Genomic DNA, 26,031 nt, shown 5'->3' on the forward strand with positions numbered 1-26,031 from the left:
TTTGGCTTTAGATCTGTGACTCTGAACTCTGGAAAGCTGAGTTTGAGTTGATCCTCGCAGGCTTCAGTCAATGTTGTTGCAGTAGGTTCACCTCTGATGTACCATATTGTTATTCTGAACTGGTTTTATGCAAGAGGCCCCAAAGGCAAGGTAACACTTTAAATAGGCATCAAAGCCTTTTGAGAAGCTTGATGAGGAGTGTAGTATGTTCAAAACATGTAATTATTGTATCAGTTCTGACTTGTGGCTCCTGGTGGTGGGCAAAAAAATATCAGTAGCTATGTTTTCTTTCAAGCTGGTAAAAACTGCCTTTTTTTTTTTCCTCTTCTAGGTATTTGTTTGAATACATAGAAGAAGATGACAAGTGTGCATGGATGATTTTACGTAATTAACACCTGCTAGATTTGCAAAAGGCAATTATCACTGCGAAGTGTTTACATTGATTTATGGAGGAAGGTGGCCCATGAGAGGGATGCTGAATAATATCAACACAGTGGATTAAATGCACATTTACACCTTTATTGACATATAAATTATCTGTGCCAGGAATGCACTGAAAAGGCTGCTGATGGAGCAATAATGTGGCACCAAACTACTGGATTTGGATTCAGCTCTGTCATCCTCTGTAAGGCACCTACTGGAAAACCTTCAGCTGAGCCACTCTAGGATATAGAGGCTCACAGAATGGCTGCTTGTTAAGATAATGGAGCAGTGATGGCAAGCAGGAATTTAGAAGGATGATAAGAGACATGGACGAGTTTGAAGGAAATGATCTCGCCTTTTTTTAAAATTATTTTTAGATTTTTGTTGTTTATACTATGGATTTTTAGAGAAAGCTTAAAGAGGCTGGAAGAGTCTTTGTAGCAGGGAAATGGAACCTGGCTCTGAATCCAGCCAACATCAGAAAAGAAAGACTGTGACACATGGACTGGAAGATCAAAAAAGGGTAAGTAACAAAAGGTGGAAGCACTTTCTGCTTAAAATTACTGAAGGAGATGCAAGTGGCAGAAGAGCTCCACATAATGCTTTATCACTTGCACTTGCTGCTTGCTATGCTCAGTCAGCTGTACATCTCTTCTCCTGATTATATGTTTTAGAAAATGTTTGTCTTTCGCTTCAAGCTTCTTCCAATGTGTGGAGCAAAGAGCTGAGGGAAGGGGAAATTGTGATATGAGTGGAAAAAAAAATCTCTAGAATTCTGGCTGTTGATGAAAGAGACATAGAGTGCAACTGAAATGTACTGACTCTTACTGAGTCTGGTCAGATTATTGATTTATTGTAAGTTTAGCTTTTTTGCTTGTTGATATCATTAGTGGAGTGGTTAGTAAAAAATGCTTTCTTGGCGTTTGTTGTTGTAAGTTGCTGAGAATGGTGTACACTTGTTGGTGTCCTTGTCTGGTGGTACTGTTTGCATTTTGCTGCAGTTGCCAGATGTAATTTTGGCTTGAACCAAAATGTACAGTGGAACGTGCTTAATGTCAGCTGTTGGTATTTATTTTTGCACAAGTGGCTTTATGGCAGCTCTGCGTGTCCAGGTGGTGTTGGGTTATCCCATTCTGATGGGTTTGTGCACTGAACTGACCTAAGGAAGTCCTTGTCTCAGACAAAACTGTAGCTGGTGAACAACTGGGGACTCCAAAGTTGTTTTGTTGGCACCAGTCAAGCAAACTAAGACTTGACATGTTTCTGCTGTATAAATCATTGATGTCGTCCTCCATGCAGAGTTGATGGGAGATGCAAAATGCCATGTTCAGCTCTGTGTGGAGAGTTCCTTTCCCCTGCATGATTTTTATTTCAGTTGAAAACCGAGTTAGAAAAAAAAAATTGACCGTCAGCTATTGTTTTGCTGTTCAACAGCACTGTCTGATTTTAGGGAGAGGGAGATTTGTGTCACAATTTCATCAGGTCTGCCGAAGAATAAAAGTGATTTCCCTGCCACTTCCATTAGAAATCTAAGCAGCCTGGAAACTTTCAAGAATTGGATAAAATGCAGCTGTTTGCTTGGAGAGAAATGGCATTTGGGGAACATTTATTGGGGAACAAAATAAAACTCCTGAATGTATCTTAATTGCGCCGAGCATGATCTATTAACTGACAAGCTGCCAAAGTCTTCCTTCTACTTTTTTCAAGGAAGCATTTTGGGACTGGAGTAAATCAATAAGGGTTGAAACAAAATACCTCTATTGACTTAATTTCTGGAGGCTGCTAGAACACTTTTACTCCCCTCTTCATGGTACAACATTATACTGCATGTGGGGCTTGATGGAAAAAACATTTGCAACTTGTGACACCAAAGTATGCTGTAATTGTTTTGATGCACCAGAATAATATGCAATTATGTCTGTCTCTCCTTGCTGATAGGTATGGGAGCCTACATCTCCCATCTGCTCCTGGCTCTGAGTGTTTGGTGCACATGTAGCATAGGGTCTCTGAATGTACAATATAACCCCAAGTGAGGCTCAGTGGCAGCTGGGATAACATCAATTGGTCATGCTTTGCTGATGTTCATTTAACTTGAACTCTAGCCGTCATGGAGATTATTAAATTTATAATGATATATGTTAGTATCCATTTTAATGACTCTGCATGCTTGGGTGATCTCTCTTGCTTCTGTTTGCAAAACAAGTCTTAATAGAGTATTACATTTCATTTCCTATAGAATTTTTCAGGGAAAGCATACTGATGAGGGTTTTGCTTAGGCTTACTAGGAAAAATCAGTTTGGAATAATAATAATAATAATAATGGTGATGCACCTCAGTTCGTGTTATTATGGAGTCGAATAGTGATGTAAACTTCAGTGTTCTGAGCTTAAAATTCTTAGACTTCTGGTAGGGAAAAGTGTATGTATGATCATTAAAATTAATCATCAATAGACAGATTTTTGTTATTGGAAATGAGACTTGTGCTGGAAGAAATAAGCCCAAGCTCATTTTAATCAGGTGAGTACATTACCGTTTTTATCACCACATCTTTAATGGGCATAAAAGTTAACCATTGTTTAGTGTTTCTGAAGCAGTAAGAAATCAGTCTGTGCATGCACATCCCTCGATGATGGATCTGTCTTGCCTTTTCCCAAGTGAAATACAGAACGCTATGTCTGCATTTGTGGTGTAGAAATGAAGCTTAGTTTCCTGTTTGTTTTTTTTTTATAAATGTATTTTTAAATATCAACTTAGTAGCTATATTGATCAAAGCAAGACAAGATTTAGGATTAGTGCTTGTTTTTTAGAAGGATGAGGTTTTGCTTTTATAGTATTGGCTGGTCTTCAAGAATTCAAAACTGGCCTGCCTCTGACTTTGCTAAAATCAGCCAAAGCAGCTTGCTTTTCCACTCATCACAGCTTTCCAGGCTGACTTTGAAGAGGACTCATATTATCTTTGGGGTGGCAATGCAGCCATCTACATATCTTAAGTTGGCTCTAGTGGGAATTACATAGCCAAATTCCGTGTGACTGTTAAAGTACGAGTGAAGAATTTGATCAGGTTTAACAACCATGTAAGCTGACCATCTGAAGGTAGCAGGATTACCAACATGAATACTAATGTGAATAGTGAGCAGGCTTTATGCCAGGATATGACCTTGGCAACAGTGTCTTTAAATACAAGAGTAATACAGGTGATGCTGCAGACTTTTTGTCAGTCAAGTTTATATGTAGAGTAGTGTTTTGGTATAAAATGGATGATCACTCATAGCCGTGAGTTTTACTTTTTTGGTTTTCTTGAAGAAGAGAATTGAGGTAAAAACTGCTGCTAAAATATCTAGTTAGGTACATTTTCATGTCCTGTATCATGAATAGTGTGGTGCTGCCCTGTGTTCTGATAAAATGCATTTTCTGCTGATGAGTAAAACAAAATATTTCTGCAGTTGATTTCCATCCTTCGTTCCCCCTTCTTGACTTTCATTCAGGGTCCATAGCTCTAAGTTAGTGGGACATCCTTAAGCAATGTGTATGTTCAATAGTGACAGAAGTGTCTTCTGCTCTGCCTGACTGAACCCTCTTTGACTGGATGATGAATAAATGTAATTGTGAAATGCATTCTGACTTTGGAAGGATCTCTGTAAATGTGTATTTTGTGCTTAGATGTGCTGTACTAAACATTTGTCTCTGCTTACTTGTGTTTTCAATTATTTAGGAGATTTGCACTTACCTGGTGTACTGGGCTGGTTGGTTTTAGGAAGGAGTGTGTTTGTTGTCAGTAGCACAGAAAGTAGCCTGGCGTGCTGCACCTCACAGGATTATAGATGGCCGATTGCTTTTGTACATTTTGATTTTGACTGCAAAAAAATTGTCGCCTTGGACTTTGAAATATCAATGCAAGCTTCCTGGCCATGCTACTTCAGGGGCAAAGTGTGTCTGGCACTGGACCTTGAAAAGCCAAACTGATGGTGGTCTATTAGCTTGTTCCCCCTATTGCTACTTGATAGTAAACATCCTTAGCTCCTTTTTTTTTTTTTTTTTCCTTTATTATTTTTATTTTGAGTGAAGAATGTGCGAGTGCAGTTTTACAGTGTTACAAGCAGACTAACACTGTTTTCAAGGGGTGTCTTCTCTCTTGCCTTGTTTTTGTTGGAGCAGTTCTTGTGATACTCGTGACCGAAGCCATATGCTTTAGCTTTCTCCTGGCTTGTGTTTTCCCTGGCTTATTATTGATACACTTCCCATTTGCTTAGGATGCTCTGCTGCTACCTTCATCTCAAAGTCGGTTTAGAGAGCAGAAGTAGTCTCAGATGTGTTGACCTGCTTTATACTGAGGACTTGTATTGCTAAAGCAGAGTGATGGTGGCTAGCACTGTGTTTATTAGCAGAATTTTGTGCTGAGACATTAGTGCAATTGGGTGCTGTGCTGCTGAGCCAGTGTGGAAGCACTCAAGTATAACCATTTATAAATTGCAGCAAGACTTAGCTTATGAAATTACAGCAAGCTGTGTTGTGCTGTTTTGATAATTTCACTAACAGGGTTTTTATGGAAATATACCTGCAATAAAAATCCACTGAGCAGGAGAACTGACAATGTCAGCTTCTCCTTTATTTCTCAGACATTTAAAACCTTCTGTACACATTAGAATATCTGTTGAATTTTAGTTCCTGACTGGATTTTATGTTTTATTATGGTAATTAGGATTGTTAATAAATTTACTTTAAGCCGTATAATCACAGGATGATATTTGGGAGCTTTTAGTTACATAGATGTATCTTGGTGGTGTGTCCAGGGCTTGGCTTCTGCTTTAAGGTCCTAAGTTTCCTGGTCTTTAAGATGCTTGTGTAACCCTTTTTGTGGGTGTGTTGTCTGTGACAATTTTAAACCAGTCTTCACTGTGAAACTCAAAGAAAACAGGTGTTTTAGTGATGCAGATTTTCACCATAATGGTTGCTACAAGGTATTTTGTTCTTCTGTCTTATCTGGAAGTTCTTTCTACAATGGTTTAAGAGAGAGTCATAGGATTGTGGCTTGGTATTGCAGCCAGACCCTGGTCATGAAGAAATTTTCCATATTGGTCAAAAATGTTTATGTATACAAACAAAGGGTCTTGCTTATTCAGCTGATGTCTCTTGTAATCTTTGTCTAGTTAAAAGAATTTGCAGACTTTTTAAGATTCAAAGATTGTGTTTCTCCAACTTGTGTAAGTTTGTGTTAGGATGTGATACAAAGGATCTGTGGTGTGATGTCAACCAAGATTAGGCTGCAAGTAGTGAACTTTGTGTGCCTGAGGGCTCTGTGGCATAGTCTCCACCAGAACTGACTGTGTTATTCTGTCAGTCTTCCATCTCTTGCCCTGACCTTTCCCTAAGTCTGTGTGTACTGTACAATGAAAAAAGCTGCTGTGTGATTCCTTGAGGCCTTAGGCTTGCCCACGTTTTTGAGCTTTACCTCTGTTTTGTAAAGTGAGTAAAGTACCTGTGGCACAGGTACATATGCCATGGCTCTTCCTCACACCAAGTGAAGTTCATTATCTCGAAAATAACTTGACTCAGGAGTTCCAGCTGAAGTTCCAAGTATGTGGTAGAAATACCCATGTGCAAGCAGGTGGCTTAAGCCATGAAGGACAGTCGTGGCTTTCCACGTGGACTGTGGCTTAAAACTCTTTGAGAGGGAGGGAATGAAGTCGGTCAGGAGATGAAAGCAAGTGGATGATGAGATGCATAAACAACTGCTGCTTGTGCTGTGGCTCTGTATTGATGGGAGAAATGTGAATGAAGCATTACACCACAGGGATAGGACTCTGGGAAACTCTGTGGGAAACATCTGTAACACCTTTTGCAAATTTGCTGATGGCACTCTGAGCAGGGTGCCTGGTTTTGGATCTCTAGCTTAAACAAAAATAGAGCATGGGGGTGAACTACTATATGCTTGGAGGCATATCCACTTTCCCCATATGAACAGAAAGCAGAACAATTATTCTTGAGGGTTTATTCCAAAATCCTGGCAAGCATGCCTCTGAAAATGCTTGCATAGTTGATAGATTATGCAGCAGATAAGTGCAGATGCCATTGCTAATAGAACAGTACAAAATCAGGCAGAAATTATTTCTGTTTGCTGAATTTTTCTTGAATAATGTGGAAGAGTTGATTATTTCCAATCTTAAAGGAGTGAGGATCTTATCAATCACTTAAAGGAGTGCTGATTAAGACTTTATATGGCACCCCTGACTCTGCTCATGCCTGGTGGATCTTCCCTGCTTCCATCTGTGTGTACCTACACAGCATGTAGTTTTAAACTGGCTTTTTCTCCCCTCTTCTCTGATGGTAGATCAAGACTGCCTGGTGTGATCTGCTGCTTCAAATCCTGTGACAGTGTCTGGTGTGCTGTAGTGCCAGTGGCACTGATCAATAGCTGATCCTTCAGAGCTGGACAGAAAGCCAGCAACATGATGCATCAGCTGCTTGCCTTGTGTGCAGGGAAGAAATCCAGCCCTTCTTCCAGCTGCTGCTGCTGACAACAAGCTTTAAAACCCTAAAGCATTGCGTATGATTGTTGTTATCTTGGATGACTGTGAGTATTAATGGTCATAAATTAGCTGGGATATTTCAAAATTTAGCCAGGCATCTTGATTCTGTGGAAAATCCCCAGTCTGGGCTGGATTGTGTATCCTGTCTCCTCTAGCTGGCTTTGGGGTGCCTTGTCTGGGGCCCTTGTGAGTGTGGGCTAAAGAGTGAAAGCTGAGCGTGATGCTGTAGCTGTGGCTCAGTGCATTAGTGAGCCTCTTACTCCAGTTTTCCACATCCTGTGGTATAAATGAGGATCTTATTGCTAGGATCCTAATGGTTTCATCAATCTAATTTCAAAGGTAATGAAACCAAAAGGTTCAAGCAGTAAATACAGGTAAGTGCTAATGTAGTATAAGGTGTATTCTTTGGAGTATAAGAATACTTGTTTCAAAATAAAGTTAACTTTGATATTAAAAAGGGTTGTAGGATGCTAAAGAGAACTTTCTGCTTAGTAAAAAAAAAAATTCTTCTGTTAATAGTTAGATTGGAAAAATAATTATCCCTAATACCAGAGTGTTTCTGGAAATGCTTCTGCAGCTTTGAAATGCACTTTGTCTCTCATTCCCTTCTTTTACAGTGATTTAGCAGAAGTTGCTGTATTTCCCTCATTCTTTCTGTGATTAAGGTGTAGCAAACCCATGTTTTCTGTGCCACAGGATGCGTTTCACCTGATGCACTGCTTCAGGAGCCAGCCCACTTCCCAGCCCTTACACATGGGAAAAGTCCAGTGGAAATTCCTGAGTGTCAGATGACTCAGGGTTGCAAAAATTAGTTCTATGTCTTGTGCATTTAACAAGACAGGTGTCTCTCTCTCTCTCTGTTACATAAAAGGCAGAAGAAGGTAAATACTAGAGGTTGTGTTTTAATTATTTTTATAAAGCAAGTGTGACTGTCAGATAATGTACATTCTGACTCATTAGTGTGTAGTTTCCCCACACACCTCCTCAGAAAAATGTTCATTATTATGCAAATGGCTATCCTCTGGCTTTGAAGTAATTGTCACTTGGAATAATGTGTGGGCCATGGTATAAAATACTTCAAAACCTAAATAGCTGGGAAATTCAAATTGGACAGCCAGACATTGCCTCTTGTTATGTCTGTGCCTGGAAGCAAATTTGATATCCCTGAGGTCTGCTATCTATTGTGATATTCCTGGTGGAGGGAGTGGTAGGAAAGGGAATGGGGAAAAGGAGGAAGGAGTGTACAGGAAATAGCCTCTGTGATAATTCAGACTTCTTTACTAATTTTAGGGTGTATTGCAAAGCTTGGAGTCTTCCAGACTCAAGGATCTTCCAGAAAGGGAGGCATTAGGGAGAGACAGACATGCATTTGTCAGTGTTTATTTTTAGGCATTCAGTGTTACGGGGTTTTCTGCTTGATTATAGTCTAGTTTGACAGATGTGGTATAGATTTATTTATGCTTGCACACTGCAGCAATTCATAACTTTAAGAAACAAGTATTAGTGTCATCTTCCAGTAGCAGCAAAGCTCTAGCATATTCTTTAACAAAGCAATTAGGTTTCTCTGTTAAGGTGTAGATCCAGTAAAACAGACAACTTTAAGCATATTTACTGGTGCAGTGCAGATAAAGAAATTCTTGGTGAGTGTGACAAATGTGTATTTCTTGGGTATTCCTGCTTGAAAATCATCATATGTCTGTGTTTGCCCTCACGTTCATGTGTTACTTTCAGAGGGTAGTTAGGAGGAATACTTTAAATGTAACAGAACCTGGCAGTAAAATAGGTGTGTTACAGAAGAAAATGGATATTTTCTTCTAAAATTGTTCAAGGTCACATTGCTTTAACTAACTGGTAGGAGACTGCTGGACTAAGTGAACTTACCCTCCCATCTGAATTCCCTTTGTAATGCAGTACCTTATTATTGTTTTCTACATCAAGGCCTCATTTCCCTTTGCAGAGGAAGACTGGAAGGGATAATACCTGTGAGTTTCTTGCACAAACCCTTGTGCCAGTCAGTTCACTCTCTGTTTCTGCCCTTTATTTGGGAATGCAGCGTAACCCAGAGGAAGGATGTGACAGTGACCCCTGGTCTCTGTGCAGGGCATTGTGAGGAGATGGAGCCAGTGTAGGTACTTCAACCTTTCCCCAACTGCTTAAGAGTCTACTGCACCTTCTGCTGGGGGCCAGACTCATTTTGGGAGATTGGGAGACTCCTGAAACATTCTATGGAAGTAAAAGTCAGTGAGACAATGGTCATATTTTTTTTTTTTTTTTTTTTTTCTCTCTCTCCTCTTGTGGTAGAACTATAAAAAATCCCTTCTTTACAGAAGAATGTCATTCATCCTTTGGAAAGAAGTGATCTGGCTTACAAATTAGCCTGTCCTTGCAGCATTAGGGAAAAAAATAGCCTGGTATTGAAGACTGCGATTCCTTTTCTTGCTAACAGATTATGATGTGTAGATGTCTCTTGAGGCCATGGCACATTGATGGTAATAAATAAGTGCTCAGACTTGCATAGCTATTTTTCAAGTATTCTGCACTAAAAAAAGGAGTTGTATTCAAGGCAGCTGAGGGGCAAGAGGGTAGCTTCTGAGATCTGGTAACAGTTGAGAAATTCTAGACAAGGTAGGCTTGTTATGAAAACCCTCTCTTATAGGTGGAAAATGAGAACTCTACATGCTGCTAGCATTTAGCTTGCAGTTTATTTTCTAAAGTCTTTCAGTTCTTCATTGTGATGACAGCAGTGACTATCAGATCCTCAGTAACTTGGAGGATTTGTTTTGGATAAACAACATACATCCGATATGACTACTCCAAAATGTAACAAGGCAGATGGAATTGCCTGTGTTATTTCCCTGTCTCTCTCTAAAACCTAATTCAGATGCCTTGTTTTCTTCATTGATGTTCACTGTATCATGTCAAACAAGGTAATGAATTTTAAAATGTCATCAGTTTAGTACTGTGATACTCAAAATTTTTGAGTAAATCCTGTGAACGCAGTAGGGATGATAGTGGTTAGAAACTGGAGAGATCACAGAATTGCCAGGCTTTGGGTAAGGAGAGTTGGATTGTAGTTAATTTTTTTTTGTGATATGAGCATGAACTGGACCTCAGTTGTTCTATTATTGTTCCATTGGTTCATAACATGAATGTTAAACTAATCAAAAACTAGATGGTGCTAATTCAGTTATTGAAAGTGTGCCCTTCCCATATCAGCCTTGATCAAAATCAACGTAAGATATTAGAAATGAATGAAAGTTGCATCAGCCATATTTAAATTGCTTAGTATTTGAGCTTTAATGCTATTTAGGCTGGTAGCTCACGTTCTGTGAATGAGAAGACCACCACAAAACACCAGAAAGATCTTTATTTCAAACATGTAATTTAAACAGGTTTTAAATACTGCACTCCATTAATGTGAAATTCATATTAATCTTATGGGCTGGTTTGTTGTTATTGTCTCTTTAATTTGCCTTCCAAACTGGCATAATTTTGATTAATAAACTGACTGCTGGAGCTCAGGCTTGGCAATAGGAAGAGCCTGTCTTGAAACTCCTTTTCCTTTAAGATGCTTGACTTAATAAAAGGAAGATCAGTTATAGTGTGTATGTGTTAGGACTGGAATAAAATATTCATAAATATTTATCAGGTGGGGAAAATAAATACATGGGTGCATCCTTTTAAAACTCAGATGACATGGCATAATAGACCAGCTGGCAGAAGATGAAAGGTGAATGTGGGGGAGATTTTTTCACCTTGTGTAAACTATGTAGTAACCTGAAGTGCAGTACAGCACGTCAAAATGCCAAAATGGATGGCAGCATGTACAGGCAAGGCCCTTTCTAGGTAGATAGACAAATGATTGCTTTCCTAAGAGCCTGGAACTTGGAATTGATGGTGGGTGGTCTGATGCCAGGTACTGTATTCACAGTGGCTGAATGTGAAGTCAGTGTGTGTAATACTTTGACAGAATCACAGTGAGAAGATACGTACTGAGTGGCATTAGCAGAAAATCCAGGTTTTGTACCATCCATTATGGTCAGTAATGACATAAACACAATGATTTGAGTCTTCTGAATTCACCTGTCTTTATCTGTAGATGTATTTTCGGCTTGTAGATGTAGCTGTTGGATTTTCCCATGTGTATAAGCATATTTCTTCCTGGAGGAGAATATTAGCTTTCAATTGTAAATAATAACAGAAAGATGGAGCTCTGTGGTTCAGGAGGGGAGTGTGTGAAGGGGGTGGGAAAGAAAATCCTCCCCCTCTCATTTTCTAGGTTGTTTTGGCAGGATCTGGGTTGGGAAGTGCTGCAGCCTTGGTGGTGATAACCGGCCCAGCCTGGGTGGGTCTCAATAGCAAGAAGCATCTCAGGAGCTTTACTAAAAACTTCAACCAAAAAGAGCCTTTCACAGTCTAAGTGTGTCACAGAGGTTGGACTGATCTGTCTGCTACTGTCCTCCTGCTGCAGCTTCACATTTCAAGGGCTACCTTGTTTGGATGACCCCTTCAGTGCTGCTCTATATCACAGATGAGGATATCTGAGACACACAGCTCCCAGTGTTGGATTCCTCTTGGATTAGCTAAGTTGGTTTGGGTTGGTTTGGGTTGGTTTGGGTTGGTTTGGGTTGGTTTGGGGTTGGTTTGGGTTGGTTTGGGTTGGTTTGGGTTGGTTTGGGTTGGTTTGGTTTGGTTTGGGTTGGTTTGGGTTGGTTTGGGTTGGTTTGGGTTGGTTTGGGTTGGTTTGGGTTGGTTTGGGTTTTGTTTTTTTTCCTTTTGGGAGTGGATATCATTTTCAAATAAATCCAGCTGTCAGCGTGGCCCTGTGTGGCTTTTAGGCAATGTAGCTCCAAGGTCTTTGGCTGATCTTTGGGAGAGTGGAAGAGAGATGGAGGATGGGAAGCTGGAGTAGAATTGACTTGTTCTTGCAGTGCTGGTTTTGTTTTTTATTTTTGGGTGGAGGGGGTTTTCTGTTAGTTAAATGACAGTTAGAAATGGACAGTCTTGATAAATGATGAGAAATACTTGTTCAAGACTTGCAGGAAAGAGCACAAGACACATGGAAAGCAAGTATGATGCAAGCATTCACCTCATATGAGGAAAACTGCTTAAAAATTGAAGTGTCCTTATTTCTAAACAATAACAAAAGCCCCCCTAAACAAACAAAAAATACTTCTTATAAACCTCTGCAGCCTGTGAATAACTGTACTGCTCCATAGTGGCTTTTTTATTGTTCCTTGGTGGCTTTTCGTGTGTGCATCGAGGTGCAGACAATTCCTGTCTGTACAGAGTTTTGGTGTGTTCTGAAAAAGAGTGAAAAATGTCCCACGAGCCAGAGGTCTTTGTGGAAATGGGGGTGATCCTCCTCTGGTGCTGCCCTGTGCTGCTTGGGAGCAAGGACAGCTGAAGAACTTTGTCTCATTGACATCAGTTGTACAGTTTTTGAAGATGATGGAGTAACTGCTGTCCTCTCCTCCGTGTCATTTCTTCTGCTATTGGGTGATGGATCATGACTGATAAGACTTTGTCTGCAGTAAAAGCTGGTCACTATCAAGTGCAGAAGGATTTAGGATTAAGATTGTTCCAAGATGTTTTGAATGTCTCAAGATGTGTGTGTGTGTATAAAAAAAATCATAGATGCTAATTAGTTTATCTTGCTAGGTATCTTCCAAGTAAACCACAAATTTATTTAATAGATGTCATGATTTTGGATGAGAGCCTATTATAAAGGTCTCTTGTGTCCTGCTTCTTTGGGTTACAGTTGTGGTTCCAATAGCAATTTCTACACTAAGCCTTTTCAGCAGGTGTATTTTAAATATTTTTTATTTTTCAGTGGATCCTTTCTGGGGTGGAAAGCTGGAATCCATAAACGACTTTACAAATGACTTGATAAAGCATTTCAAACAATGGCAGCAATTCATGAAAGCTGTTCTGTGGTTGGGGAGGAGTCTAAGCTGGGGAATGGAGAGAGAAAGGGGCAGAGTCTGTCCTGCCTCAACCCTGCCAAGTGCTGCGTGTCCCACCATCCGTGCTGGTAGATGTGCTCCGTTCACCCAGCAGATCCTCAGCTGCATCTTTTCCTGGGGTCAGGAGGACAACCCCATTCCAGAGGAACCTCCACGTGGACTAGCAGCAACCTCAGGCTGCCAGGAGTGCCCCAGAGTGTGTTGTAGCTGCTGCCCCAGCTGGGTTTGGGCCTCTTGAAGAGAGGTGGTGTAGAGTCTTGGTGTGATCCTTGGAGGATACAACAGCATCTAATTCTGTTTCCTTAAAAAAGCACGTGCTTTTAGCCAACCTAAGGGGTGTCCAGTTATCATGACCAAATTCATCTGGGAGTTTGGAATGGCTATCCTTCTTCTGAAAGGGAACAGTGTGCCGAAATTATTCTATTGCAAGTCAATTGCTGTGATGAACTTCAATGATAATCTTTTGTTGCCAATTAAGGTTAGTAAGCTAGAGTGCTTTTATGTTATGAGTTATTTTCCATTCCAATATCCATTTCTACTAAACTAGAAAGTGTATTTCAATTTAGAGTTTTTTTACAGCCTCTAAATAATGAAAGCATTCAGTCTTGATTTGTGGTTAATGGCTGGATAAAGACTGTTTTTATTTGTAGTGCAGTGTTGTCTCCTTTACAGATAATGTCAAAGATACCATAAAACAATGTGGTGACTGTTTAATAGGTTCATTTCATCTTCAGTGTCTGAGAGGAAGGTGTGACCGTGCACTTCAGCAAATGGTTCAAAATTGAGTCTTAGGCTCCAATATCTTAACTTTTTGTGTGTCTACAGTCCAGGCACGTTGTCAGCCAGCATATGTGGCAATGCACTGCATGTTCACAGAGAACATCGTGCAGTTAAACCCTTCTGAAATCCAGGCCTTTGTGAGGCAGATCCAGGCAGCATGTCAGATGTTTGAGTGTTGAACTTTGGAAGCCAAGAACTATTCATAACCATTGATGATAACTTAATATCTCTGTGTGTGTGTGTGTTTTTTTTTCTTTTTGGCCACGTGCCCAGATTCTATAACGATGAGTAGTTATCTTTGCAACCTTTCACATTGTTGACAGTGATTAATAACGTGTTGTGCACACTTCCATTGCATCAAATACCAATTTTTTTGGATAATGGGAAAAGAATATCTAATTAGGGAATTAATATCATTGACTTCACACATTGTATATAATTCAAGTTGTTTTTTTTTTTTTTTTTAAGTAAGAGTAGAAGTAGTAGATTGAAGTATGATTTTTGTGTAGTCATGAGAGTAGAATATTAGGTTTTAGGTTAATTTCTATCAGGTTTCTGTAATACAAATGAAATGCAAGCTTATGAACACAGAAGCATATTTTTAAAGGATTTTACTGTGAGAAAGAAAATCTTCTAAATTACTAGATTCTGTATATACCCTTTTGAATGTTAAATCCTAAAGCAACAAAGATAGCAGATGCTTGTAAAAATGAGATGGCTGCAGCTTAGAAATCTTGTTTTTCCTGAGCAAAACTGCTTAAAATTGCCAATGTGTGCACTGATAAGCACTCAATACTAGGAACTTATCTCTCAGGCAGTGTGTAAAAAGTGTAGAACTGATGATTGGAAATTAGGAGATGGGTACTATTATCATACTTGGATACCTTCCATGTGAGTACATGTCCTTCAGTTGCTGTATTTTTTTTTTTTAAGTCAATGGCATCTAACCTGAAGCACTTCTTTTTTTTCCCCCTTTTTGCTAGTATTGAAGTAGTTTGCATATCACTGTATCTCATCAAGAAAAACTGAACCATAAATAAGGTCACCTATGCTAATTTTCTACATTTTTTCCCCCTAAGGTGAAATTTAGCTTTTCTACTGTTTGTTTGTCTGTTAAACATCTTTACCTTTCAGTATTCAAGGTGTGGTGGTTTTTTTTTTATTGGTGATGTGTTTTTTTTTTTTTTTTTTTTTTTTTTGGTTTTGTTTTGTTTTGTTACAGCTGCACTATTAGCAATGCAGAGCCTGTAGTTGTTTCATGATTTAGATGATATCTATGTGTATATATTAATTTCTATTCATGTGGCTAAGGACTGACATATTAAATTGGTATTCTTTCTGGTTTGTGTCATGGTTACTTCATTAACCGTGTTGAATTATGCTATAAATATTTGCAGGAGCCCAGTCTTTGTAGTCATTCTCCGTGGGGAATTTGCATTGAAATTGATGGGGGGGATCTGAGTGTAGAAAAGCTGCTTGAGTGGGCATCATCTGCTCTTTCAGGCACACAAGCCTAAGTGGTAGAATATATATGTTTTTAACTGCTAATGTACTGTTAGGGCAATCAAGGGGATGATTTCCTCAACAATGTAAGTGGTTAGGCAAGAGGGGGATATCTGTTCCCTCAGGAACAGAGGAGATTTTTATCCAGAAATGCTCTGGATAAAAGCAGAGGCCAACAGAGGAGATGCAGGAATATTTCAGTAAAACTGAACTGTGAGATGATGATGGGAGGGATGCAAGTTCACTGAAACAGGGTAGTGACTATCTGAAAGCCTTTCATTTGTTCCTTCCTTTGAAGTATTTTGAGCCAGCTATGAAAATTATACTGAAGGTGATATATTCTAGAAGTTTGTTCCAAAGTTGCTGTGTGCTGGGACAGGAGCTCACACAGAGCTACAGGAGCTCACACAGAGCTACAGGAGCTCACACAGAGCTACAGGAGCAGGGGAAATTATTTTTTGAAAATGAATTTAAACAAAATTCACACCACTGTGGAAATCCTCGTACAAAGGAAGAATGATACAAATTTGATCTTTTCCCTCTTGGAGAGGGAATGTTGTTGAGTAGCAGATCTTATGCTCCATGGAGGAAAAACACAGTTGGAAGAAGTTACTTTTTGCAGATATACAAGAATAGCAGAGAAACAATGCAGTGCTGTCACTGAAAAAGCTCAGATTATTTGCTTTTGCACTGAGTATTTGGCTTTGACCTGCATTTCAAAAATATACACACAAGGTGAATGAAAAACTGTTAAATTGTGGAAAGTTTGTGTCTTTGCAAACTTCATCTTGACATTTGTCTAAATTCATGGTGAGAACTCTGGGATAAGGACTCCACTGCTTCTTTGTGGAAAGGTGCACACCAAACTGAAACCAGAAATAAAAGGTGGTGGCTTTGCCTGGATCTTTCTGTCTGTAAAGGTGCACTAACCTTTTTGGAACAATAATTGCCTCAGTGCCTTCCTTTTCCACTGACGCAAGGAATATGGAGAACCAAGAAACTTAGCATGGAACAGCTTTTTGATGGCTCACTGTGTTTCAGCATATATTCTACCGTGGTTTTTAGCTATCATCTTTCCAATTTTTGGCTGACATAGATCAGTTGTGTTTGTAGTCCATGATCCCAGTGGTTTATCCAAGGCTCAGCAACAGAGCACAGTCAACTAGGGGCAGAGACAGGAAAAAAGCTGAGAAATTTTTGGTTTTGTTGGTTTTCAGAGGGTGGAAGGGGTTCATATTCTTTTTCACAACCTAATTTGCCTGGTGCTGGAAGTGATGATATTAAGGCCTGTGTTATTTCCCAGGGTACTTGGAATTCATAAGTCTGAGACTCTTGCAAGTCTGCCATGAGTTTCCCTCTGTGATCAACAGTAGAATTTTCTGTCTAACAAAAGTAAGACCTTGTGGTTACGCTAGGATGCCCTAATGAAAAATGGATTTTCTCATTTTGAGCCCTTGCGTAGGGGCTTTATTTTGCTCTTTGTTCTTTTTAAACTTGTCCTTGAAGTATCCTGGCCGTTTTAGATAAGATCCTAAAGTACATCTGAAGAGTCCTGAGAAAGGTGATGCCCAGTGGTCATACTTGCTGGAGCCCTGCTACTGTGCAAATAGAAAAAATTTTTCCATGAAACTCCAGGGTTTTCCAGTCTGGCATTTCGAAAGGTACAGTTTCCCAACGGCAGAGTCATTTGCAATTAATGGCTTAGAGGCAAGGAGTGAAGCACAGAATAGCATGGGAAGTCCTGTGAATATCAGCCACGAAACAGTGCATATCTTTTCCATCAGAAGCAGTCGATTTTTTATTAAAATGCTTGGAGATGAGTACTGCTGTGCATGGGAACAAGTCTGGCAGTGGTTTGGAAAGCAGAACTGGCCTATTGCACTGCATTTACAAATTGCATGATGGTCATGTTGCTTTGAATGTGGGATTGGGGAGCTCTCTGTTCTGAGCCTTTGCAAGTTAATGGCTTAGTCTGAAATCCTCATATTCAGTTGAAAAAATTCCCTGTTGGATAGGGAATTGCTAATTTGTGATATTGATTCAGACAGAGTGTTTTTTTTTTTTTTTTTTTTTTTTCCTCCTAAGGAAGTACATTTTGTTTCTTAGTGAATGCGAGGCGTGGGTGTGATGCCATGGAAAATGAGCACTAGGTCTATTGCCAATTTGAGCACTCTAATGGTTGCACTAGAGGCAGCTATTCTAGCAGAGAAACTTGTCTGTTATTGTTCATATTATTTCTCCACATAAAGGAATCCAATTTAGTAATAAGAGTTCATTTAAAATACACACGAGTGAGTGAATAATAAAAAAGCCAGCAGATAAAAAAGTGGTTCCTTCTTGCTTAACCTGTGTGGTTGGTAGCTGAAATACCTATCTTAGGCAGGAACAACTTGTATGACTTGTCCTTGAACATGCATTTTGAAAGTTAGCCTAAAAGTCTAATCAATTAGCGTATGTTTTCATCGTGTACTGTCAGCAGGTTCCCCATCAGATTGTTGTGGGTCTTCTCTCCTGCTTTAACATGCAGTCCTTGCAGCTGTGTTGTTTAGTGGTGAGGTCTGGGAGTTGTGGGCTGCTAGGAGAAAGTCAGAAAAAGTAGTGTCTGGCCCATTTGTCACACTGCTTCAAGTAAATACTGCATATTTTGAGGTTTGACTAAAACCTGTACCCTTTAGTTTCTTTCTTAATTGTATTTTGGTTTTATTGGATCCTCATTCTAGACCTTTGAAAGATTATTATGAATATTTTGCTAAGTGGCATTGAAAATACAAGGGTGATGTATAGAAAGATACAGGTCCATATCTGCAAACAATCTGTGGTGGCCATCATTTGTTGTGGCTCCCAGTGTAGCCATTACTGCCAAGGTTTGAATGTTTGAGTAGTCTGAAATTAAGGCTTTTTGAGGTACCTCTGAATTCCATGGATCAGCTGATACCTGTAATTCCATGGCTGGGGGATGGCAAGGAATGAACCAGAGTGAGATCTTAATTAGCACTCCTCCTGCTGTATCTCTTCATTTAAGATTAGAATTTTGTTCAGTGCTGCATCCAAGTAAGACTTTTTAATCCTCTTCTGAACTGATGGGGTACACCTGGGAGCATCTGTTGTGGTTTTGAAAACAAACCAAGTGAGAGGCTCTAAGTCAGAAATTAAATTTAATGAGAAGAAAAGGAAAATAAAATAGAATAAAATAAAATAAGTACAAAAAGAAAAACCACTGACAGAGTCAGAATACAACCTGATCAGGGTGATGGAAACAGTCCAGACGAGGTGGTCTTCCTGAAACAGAAATCTTGTAGAAAGGTCTGGTAGCTCCGGTCCTCTGGGAATCCAGTGGGTGAGGGCTGCTTCTACTGTCCCAAATCCCAGCTTATATCCAGGTGAGAATGCTTGGCTCTTCCCCATGGACGGAGCATCTCACAATGGGATGATGAGTCATGGAAGAGGGCCTTGATGGCCCATTAAAGAGAGAGATAACTCCCTCTGGGAGTTATCTCTGAGTCATGCAGAAGGCATTGATGGGCCATTAACTGAAGATGGTGATAGAATACATCCTAAACTACAACCCAGGACAGCATCACTGTGTCGTCAGGAATGATGTGTTTTCCTCACTTGGTGTGACAAGGAGGTTGCTGAAGATGTATTTTGTTTCAATGGACTTCTAAGAGCAGGAAGACATCTTATTTGTTGCCTTCTGCTGGAGAACAAGTTGGTGAAAACTTTCTAGTGATATTTCCCTAGGTAAAAGTAGAAGTTTAAATGTTTTGGTTTCTGAAAGTTTGGATAAATGTGCAGTAGTGCAGAAAAATAGAAAAGCTCAGCAACAGACATCAGTAGAAATGAGGCTGCTTCTTTTGGGCTCAAAAGTAAACAGGCTGTCTAAACACTGTCTTGCCAAGCAGCTGCTTACCAGGCCTGGTGTTGTTTTTAAAGTGTTTCTCTGTCAATGAGGCTAATGATAGACAGCTCCACTTATCCCATGTTATCTATGTCAATGCTAAACTACCACAGTCTCCTATTTCAGTTTCCAAGCTCATCCAGGGGTTGCAGTGATTCCTCCTGTGTCTGTGTGTGTCTTCTGAAGTGGTTAATGACTTCTGGTGAATCTTGTGTCATCCTTTCCCTCTTGTCACAAAGAGGTGCATCATCTCTGTGCACCAGAAATTGTTTGGTCTGTGCAAATCGATATCCCTGATGAAATTTAAGTAGTGGCTTTCCAGAAGAAAAGTGTCTTGGTTTGGAAAGGCAGGCGTCTGCTAAGGAAGGCAGGAGCCTCCCTTGAAGATGTAAACCCCCTTTCTCCAAATGACTATAAATTTGAAATTAAGGGGTTCTCAGGCAAAGATATCGGAATAGGAATAACAGTTCTTTACTAGGAATATTAAAAATAAAAATGTAGTAGTGCAAAAATCCCAAGCAAACAAAAATAAAACCCTGACAGAGGCAGAACACCACCTGACACCCTGTTGGTCAGGATGTTGGGAGCAGTCCAGTTAAATCCTCCTGGAGTGACAGACGTGGTTCTGTTGGAGCAATGATCCTGAAAAAGGGAGTAGTTTTCCTCTGAAGGTCCAGTGGTGGTGAGATGGGTGTGGTCTCCCTCTGGGAAATCCAGTGCAAACAGGCTGTCCTGGTGTTGTGAGTCTCAGGTTTTATCCAGGTAGGAATGCCTGGCTCCTCCCCCTGGGTGGAGCATCTCCCACTGGGATGATGTAATTGTATCAGCCATGCAGTGAGCCTCGATGGCCCATTAACAGCAGATATCCCCTGGAGGGAGGATGGGTGGTGGAAGAGATAAGAACACTGCCCCACCTGGTTTTAACAGCTGGTGATAGAGTGCATATTTTTGGTTGCATCTTATGTTCCAACTTAAGACAGAGAGAAAGTGCTGAATTTTATAAAGCATTTCAGAGAAGGCCAGCAAGTCTTGAAAGCTATCCTTATCTGTGTGGACATGGGAACATAACAGTCCATTGGGTGGTATGGGTGATGTGGACGTCAGGGCTTTCTCATGTAAGTGTAGAGCGTCAGCATGTTTGTTCCTGACGTCTTCAGAGCAGTGGGTGATGTGTGGTTTACTGATTAATACTACTACTATTATTATTATTATTATTGTTATTATTATTATTATTATTATTATGGTATACAGAACTGTGTGGCATGTCCGCAGCGTTTCAGTGAATCTCTAAAGTTGGGAAGATGGATCTGTGAAAAGAGTTAAATAGTGGAGCATAAAATGAAAGGGATGTGTTTGTCTGAACTAATGTATGTGCATGCATATTTATTGCACAGTTTGGAAGTCTGAAACCCCCTGTTCTTTCATAAATATTTGTATGTTTCAGCCTTTCATCTTGGTTTAAAGTATGTAATCTACCATAGCAAATACTTTTTTTTTTAATCCCTTGACAGACTTTGCCAAATGAATACTTTTACCAGCTGTTCCAAATAATGGAAGAAATAATGAGCTTTGGAAAAAAAAAAAAAGGCAGCAAATTGCAGCTTGTTGCTTCCCCATTCCAGTGTCACTAGAAGATTTGGACTGTCATTAAGTACCTACTCTTGTCATTAAGTACCTCGCTCTGTCATTAAGTACGTACTTATTTTAAAGCTTATGGTTGCAATAAAAATAACGGTTTTTCCATTTAAATTTGTACTTGAAAATCTCTTTTTTGAGGGGAGACAGTCATCTACAGTCATGTAGACCACAAGTGCAATAAAGTGACAAGTGCTATGTCTTAAAAATTGAAAAATGCTCAATTTGCTCCCACTCCTGTCCAACATTTAAGAAACTCTAGTATCCTTAATGACAGTTTCCATATTTCTTCTGTGCAGATAGTTTCACGAGGCTTTTTTTTCCATTAACTTTGTGTAAGATCTAAGGTTTGGTTCTGTGGAATAGAGTCCACCTTTGTGAAGAATCACAGGGTGCAATGACCCATTGTTGAGTTGTACTCATAATTTAGATACTACAGTGGGGTGTTTGGGTTGTGACTTCCCAAAAGTTTGTGCCTTTTTAAAACTTCCTTCCATACAACATTAGCCCTCTTTTTAGTAACACCAGCTGTATTAGTATTTACTGAGTGTATGACAGTGTGAATGGAGGCTGGGGTTTAATATTCACTTCAGATTAAGCTCAGACGTGTTCTCAGTGATGAAGAGTAAACCCAAAGTTTAAAAGGTTGAAATAAGTCTTATAGTGGTCAGAGATGTCAAATCGAATTGTTAAGTTTATATAAATGCACTTACAGTGACTAAGGCAGAGAAGTGTCTTAGAGAGGGTCTTTCTTGCTATGGGCAATTCAAAGTAAAAAAAATATTATTTTAGTAACTTTTTTCCTGTTTTTAGTTATATGTCTCTCCCTGCTGATACTGGTTTGTTGTTTTTTTTTTTTTTTTTTTTTTTGTGTTGAGGTTGTTCAGGGTTTGCTAGATAGGTCTTTTCCCTAGTATTTTCCTTGGCTGTGGTACCAAAAGTATAAAAGCTGGAATCCATGGCCTCCTGCTTCTGGTGCTAGCCTGTGGTCTGTTGTACACATAATTATGGTCAGTAGAAACAAACTAATGATGTCACTGATAGTTTTGCTAATGGGGTGTGTGTTTGCTGCTCTTGTAAATAGAAAAAATTATGTAGATTCACATTTGAAAATACGGGGAAACCTGGAAGAAAATGGCAACAGTCACTGTGTAGGTGACTTGTTCTGGCACACATTTTCTTGTGAAGCTTGTTGTCTGCACTATTGACTCACTGCTTATGTAAGGGTTTGTCTGGTATTTAATAGGGGGTCCAGAGGGGCTGTTCTGATTGTTGTTTGTTGTTGTTGTTGTTTTTTTTTTTTTTTTTTTTTTTTTTTTTTTTTTTTTTTTTTAATTATTTTTTTGTTGGTGTGCATGAGTCATTTATTTGATTACCACTGCAGTTTTGGGTGCATGTGTTTGCAGTGTTCCTTGCTTACAGTACCTGTAGTAGCTCTACACTTACTTTAGCCCCCAGCAAAGACTAACACTTTGTCTTGCCCCTTCTGTGAAGAATTTCCTGTTTTCAGGGGAAAATAAGAAACCAATTCCCTCCTGGATGTCTCTTTTAGATGAGGCTGCTGCTTTTCAGACAGCTAACCCAATAAATGGGATTGTGGAGCAGGGATTAACCTTGTAGGTAATGGAAAAGTCCAAGTTTTATCTACAGTGTTTCCTCTGTGAGTGAAGGTCCAAGTCTGAACTAGCCTGATGCATCTGTTCCGTGCTCAATATTCTTTCCAGTATGGGCTGAGTGATGAACTTGGGAAACCTTTAGCATGTCTCTTTGTACAACAATGATTTAAAGTAGGGTAAGTGTTCTACTTCTATCTTTTAATTCTTTCTTAAGAAAAATGGCTCTTCTGTCTGGCATCCCTCCAAATGTGCCCCCCTAACCTGATGTGTTGAGCATGACACCATATGGTCCCTTGGGTCAGCTGGGATCAGCTGTCCCACCTGTTTCCCTTCCCAACTTTTTATGTACCCCCAGCCTGCTTTGCTGGGCAGGAGGAGCACGAAGAACTTGACTCTGTGTGAGCACTGCTCAGCAGCAACTCAAAACATCCCTGTATTATCAGCACTGGTCCCAGCACAAACCCCAACGATACCTCCATATCAGCTGCCAATGAAGGAAATTAGCTCCTCTACCCCAGAGAAAAGCAGCACAGGCATCCCGAGGTCCTTTATTTAGTGAGCTTTCCCAGCTATGCCTCTGCAGTAAGGCTTATCTGTGTGTTAGATCCTGAATGTGAAATGAATAGTCCTTTGTGTAAACACAAATAGATAAAATTATATCACTCAGAACAGCTCTTTCCATGTAGTGAGTTACATCTAAAATGCAGAATGACTGATAAAGGAGAAGATAAGCTGGAAGATGTGAGCAATAGCTTGTGAATAAAAATGTTAGCACTGTAGGTATCAGGGAGGGACTGTAAATAATTAGTGCTTTTGGAGCTAGAGATTAAGGTAAGAAGAAACTGGAAACAAGGGCTGTAATACTGGAAACACATAGTCCTGCTGCATTCTGTTGTGTAGTCTCTGCTCTGAGATAGTGGTCAAGGGGCTGTGTGGTGTTGATATTACAAAAATCTGAATGAAGGGGCCTCTTTCCCACCATGGAACAGCTTCTCCCAGTCTTTTTTTCCACACCCTCCCCATCATTCCCGAATAATCTTAAAGCAGTCAGTGTAAATTAGCATTATTTTGGGAAACACATTTCCTAAAGCCATTTCATGCTTTTCGTTTCTATCTGGGCTGTGATGAGGCAGGCAAATGACTGGCTGCAAGTTCTCCAAATGCTAATACTTCCCTTTGCCCCTTTATCATAGTCCTGGCCCCCAGTTCTTGACTGACAGCTGATCAAGGAGGAATCCTAGAACATCTCAGCATGGAAAAACCTCAGATGTTTTGAGGCTGGAGCCAAGCTGATGAGGATATGTGGCCAGAAGCGTTGGGGATAATCCAAATTAAATTAATGCTTACCTGTGTCTAACATGTAACTGTGCAGAGTAGATGCACAGTGGAGACCTGAGAGAGCATTTGAGACAGAGCAGTCCTGAGTAACAGACTTTTTTTTTTTTTTTTTTTTCTCCTCCTATTTATGTTGCATTAGCTTTGGTATTTCCTGTGTGTACACAGGTATTCCCCACTGAACTGGGTATTTACAGTCCTGCAGAAATATTTATAAAGCACTTGAATTTGCTGTTCTCTTAACAGCTTGGTACAAGCTCTAGGGAAGCACTGCTGCTGGGAGCAGTAGGCTGCCTCCTTTTGTGGGATTTAGTGAATCATTATATGTCTCAAATTGATGTCCGTTATATTAATAGAAATGAAATGAGCAATACTACCTGGCTTCAAAAATTATTCTCTTCTTTCCTGTCAGTGTCATAAATAGCATTTCCCTGCTTCCTGTGTGTCAAGCAAAAGAGCAATCCTGTACAAGAAGTTACTCTCAATTTCCTCTTAGTGCTGTCTCAGTGCTTACTGATTTGGTGGAAAGTGTGTGGATCTTCCTAATCTTTTTGATGAAAATTTGGGTGTTTTTTTCTCCATTAGGAATTTATTTATTTTAGAAAACAATGCTTAGCACTTTCAGAGTACTTTAAAGGTGTTGTCTTTGGTCTTGTACCTGATATTTCAAATGTTCTGGTTATACACTATTTTAAAAAGAACAGCACTCTGCCCTTCTGAGAGAAGAAGTTGATAAAGAGCTAGGAAAGTCCCATGGTACTAATTATATCTGAGGTTACATGGGGATGGAGGTTAGACCAGTTTGTCTTTGGTTTGTGAACCCTGATTTGTTTAATTTGATATATGCATATAATAAATAAGTTAGTTATAATTGGCTAATTTATTATATGCATATATATATATAGCATTAACAAGGATAGAATATATTATATGCATAAATAAAAAATATATGCATACTATACATATAATATATACAAAATATACATATGAATATAAAATATGTGTGTATATATGCATATATATATGTATCAATTGACAAAGACAAAACTGCTTTTAAAAACCAGCCTGCTCTTTCTTCCCAGGGATGCTTGTAGGTGACTTCTCTCTTTTCAAGGAGCCTGAAGCCAATTTCTCTCAGAGCTCTCTGTCCCTGACCTTTCCTTCCCTGTTGCGTGTGATCCCCCTCTCTGTGCTGCCCCTGCACTGAAGGAGACGCCTCACCTGAGCAGTTTTGCTGGAGCAGCTGTCTCCTCTTGTTGGAACCCTGGTCACTGGGAATTTCAGCTTTCTGTGCTGACAGGCACTGACCCCCAAGAGAACACTGCATTTCACCTGAGGCTGTGGAGAAGGCTTCCAAAATTGAATGACAACACTGGGATTATGGGTGTGTAGTATGAATAGAAGTGGGTAAAATCATATGGTAGAAAACCTAGAGTTTAAGGGTTTAGAATACAGTGTGTATATATATATATATATTTATATATATAAAGCAAGATGGAGGTTTTAGGGCAGAGGCCAGTCCTTCTTTTTCACCTTCTTCATGGGTCTGGGTAGTGTTTTGTAATTGGATGGAAAAGTCCACATTTCAGGCCACAGGTGGTTGGTTTTTGGTTAAAAGTAAAAATAATTGAGGTGTCATTTCTTAATTAGACAGTTTATCCTTAAAAGGCCTTGTAGAGAAAGAGAGATAGGGGCCATTTTTAGTTTGTTAGCTAGAAGTGCTGTAGAACTCATGGTTTGTGAGCCTGTAATGTAGGTAAGAATTAATAAATATCTGAGTCCGAACAAGAAATACCATCTCTTGCATTTAATCTCGATCCTGGCAAAAAGAAGATAAAAGCAACATCCTCTCTCCTTTTGTGTTCTGCTGCCAGCTTGGATAACACTGTGTGCTCCTCAGGAGGACACAAGAGCCTCTTGGTTGGAGCAGCAAGGTTGCAATAACAGACCTGTTGTTTTTAAGCCCAAGTGATGCTTCAAGTTTTAGCTTTCATGTATTTCACATTCTATTAAGTGTCACTCAGTTCTCTTCACAGAGCAGGGAGACAAAAAACAAATCCTTTCCCTGCTGGAGACCAAGGACAACTTTCAGGCCCAAAAGCACAAACCAGGGTGGGCTGGAGGGAGGAACAAGAAGGATGGGACCTCACAACCGGAAGCTGGAATTGGACAATTAAACCCCAATATGCAAATAGACCAAAACTTATAAAAATGTATGACTTGGTCACTGGTTCTCTATTTTGTGACCATTCTAAATCCACCTTGGGTGTAGCCCTGCTCAGGCTCTTGTCCTGCCCAGGGTGTACCCAAGGGCATTTCAATAAATCCCTACTTTGTTCTTTGGCTCT

General features: G+C 39.7%; 1 long non-coding RNA gene across 1 annotated transcript in view; it reads left to right on the plus strand.

The window, feature by feature from the left end:
* Window positions 1–316: 316 nt before the first annotated feature.
* The window catches only part of LOC136362204 (uncharacterized), a 55,175-nt gene continuing 29,460 nt past the window's right edge, over window positions 317–26,031 (plus strand). The window contains exon 1 of the long non-coding RNA XR_010743752.1: window positions 317–946. This is a non-coding gene — a long non-coding RNA (uncharacterized lncRNA). The remainder of the gene's footprint in view (window positions 947–26,031) is intronic.

The sequence above is a fragment of the Sylvia atricapilla genome, chromosome 6 (assembly GCF_009819655.1).
Source record: "Sylvia atricapilla isolate bSylAtr1 chromosome 6, bSylAtr1.pri, whole genome shotgun sequence".
NCBI lineage: Eukaryota > Metazoa > Chordata > Aves > Passeriformes > Sylviidae > Sylvia > Sylvia atricapilla.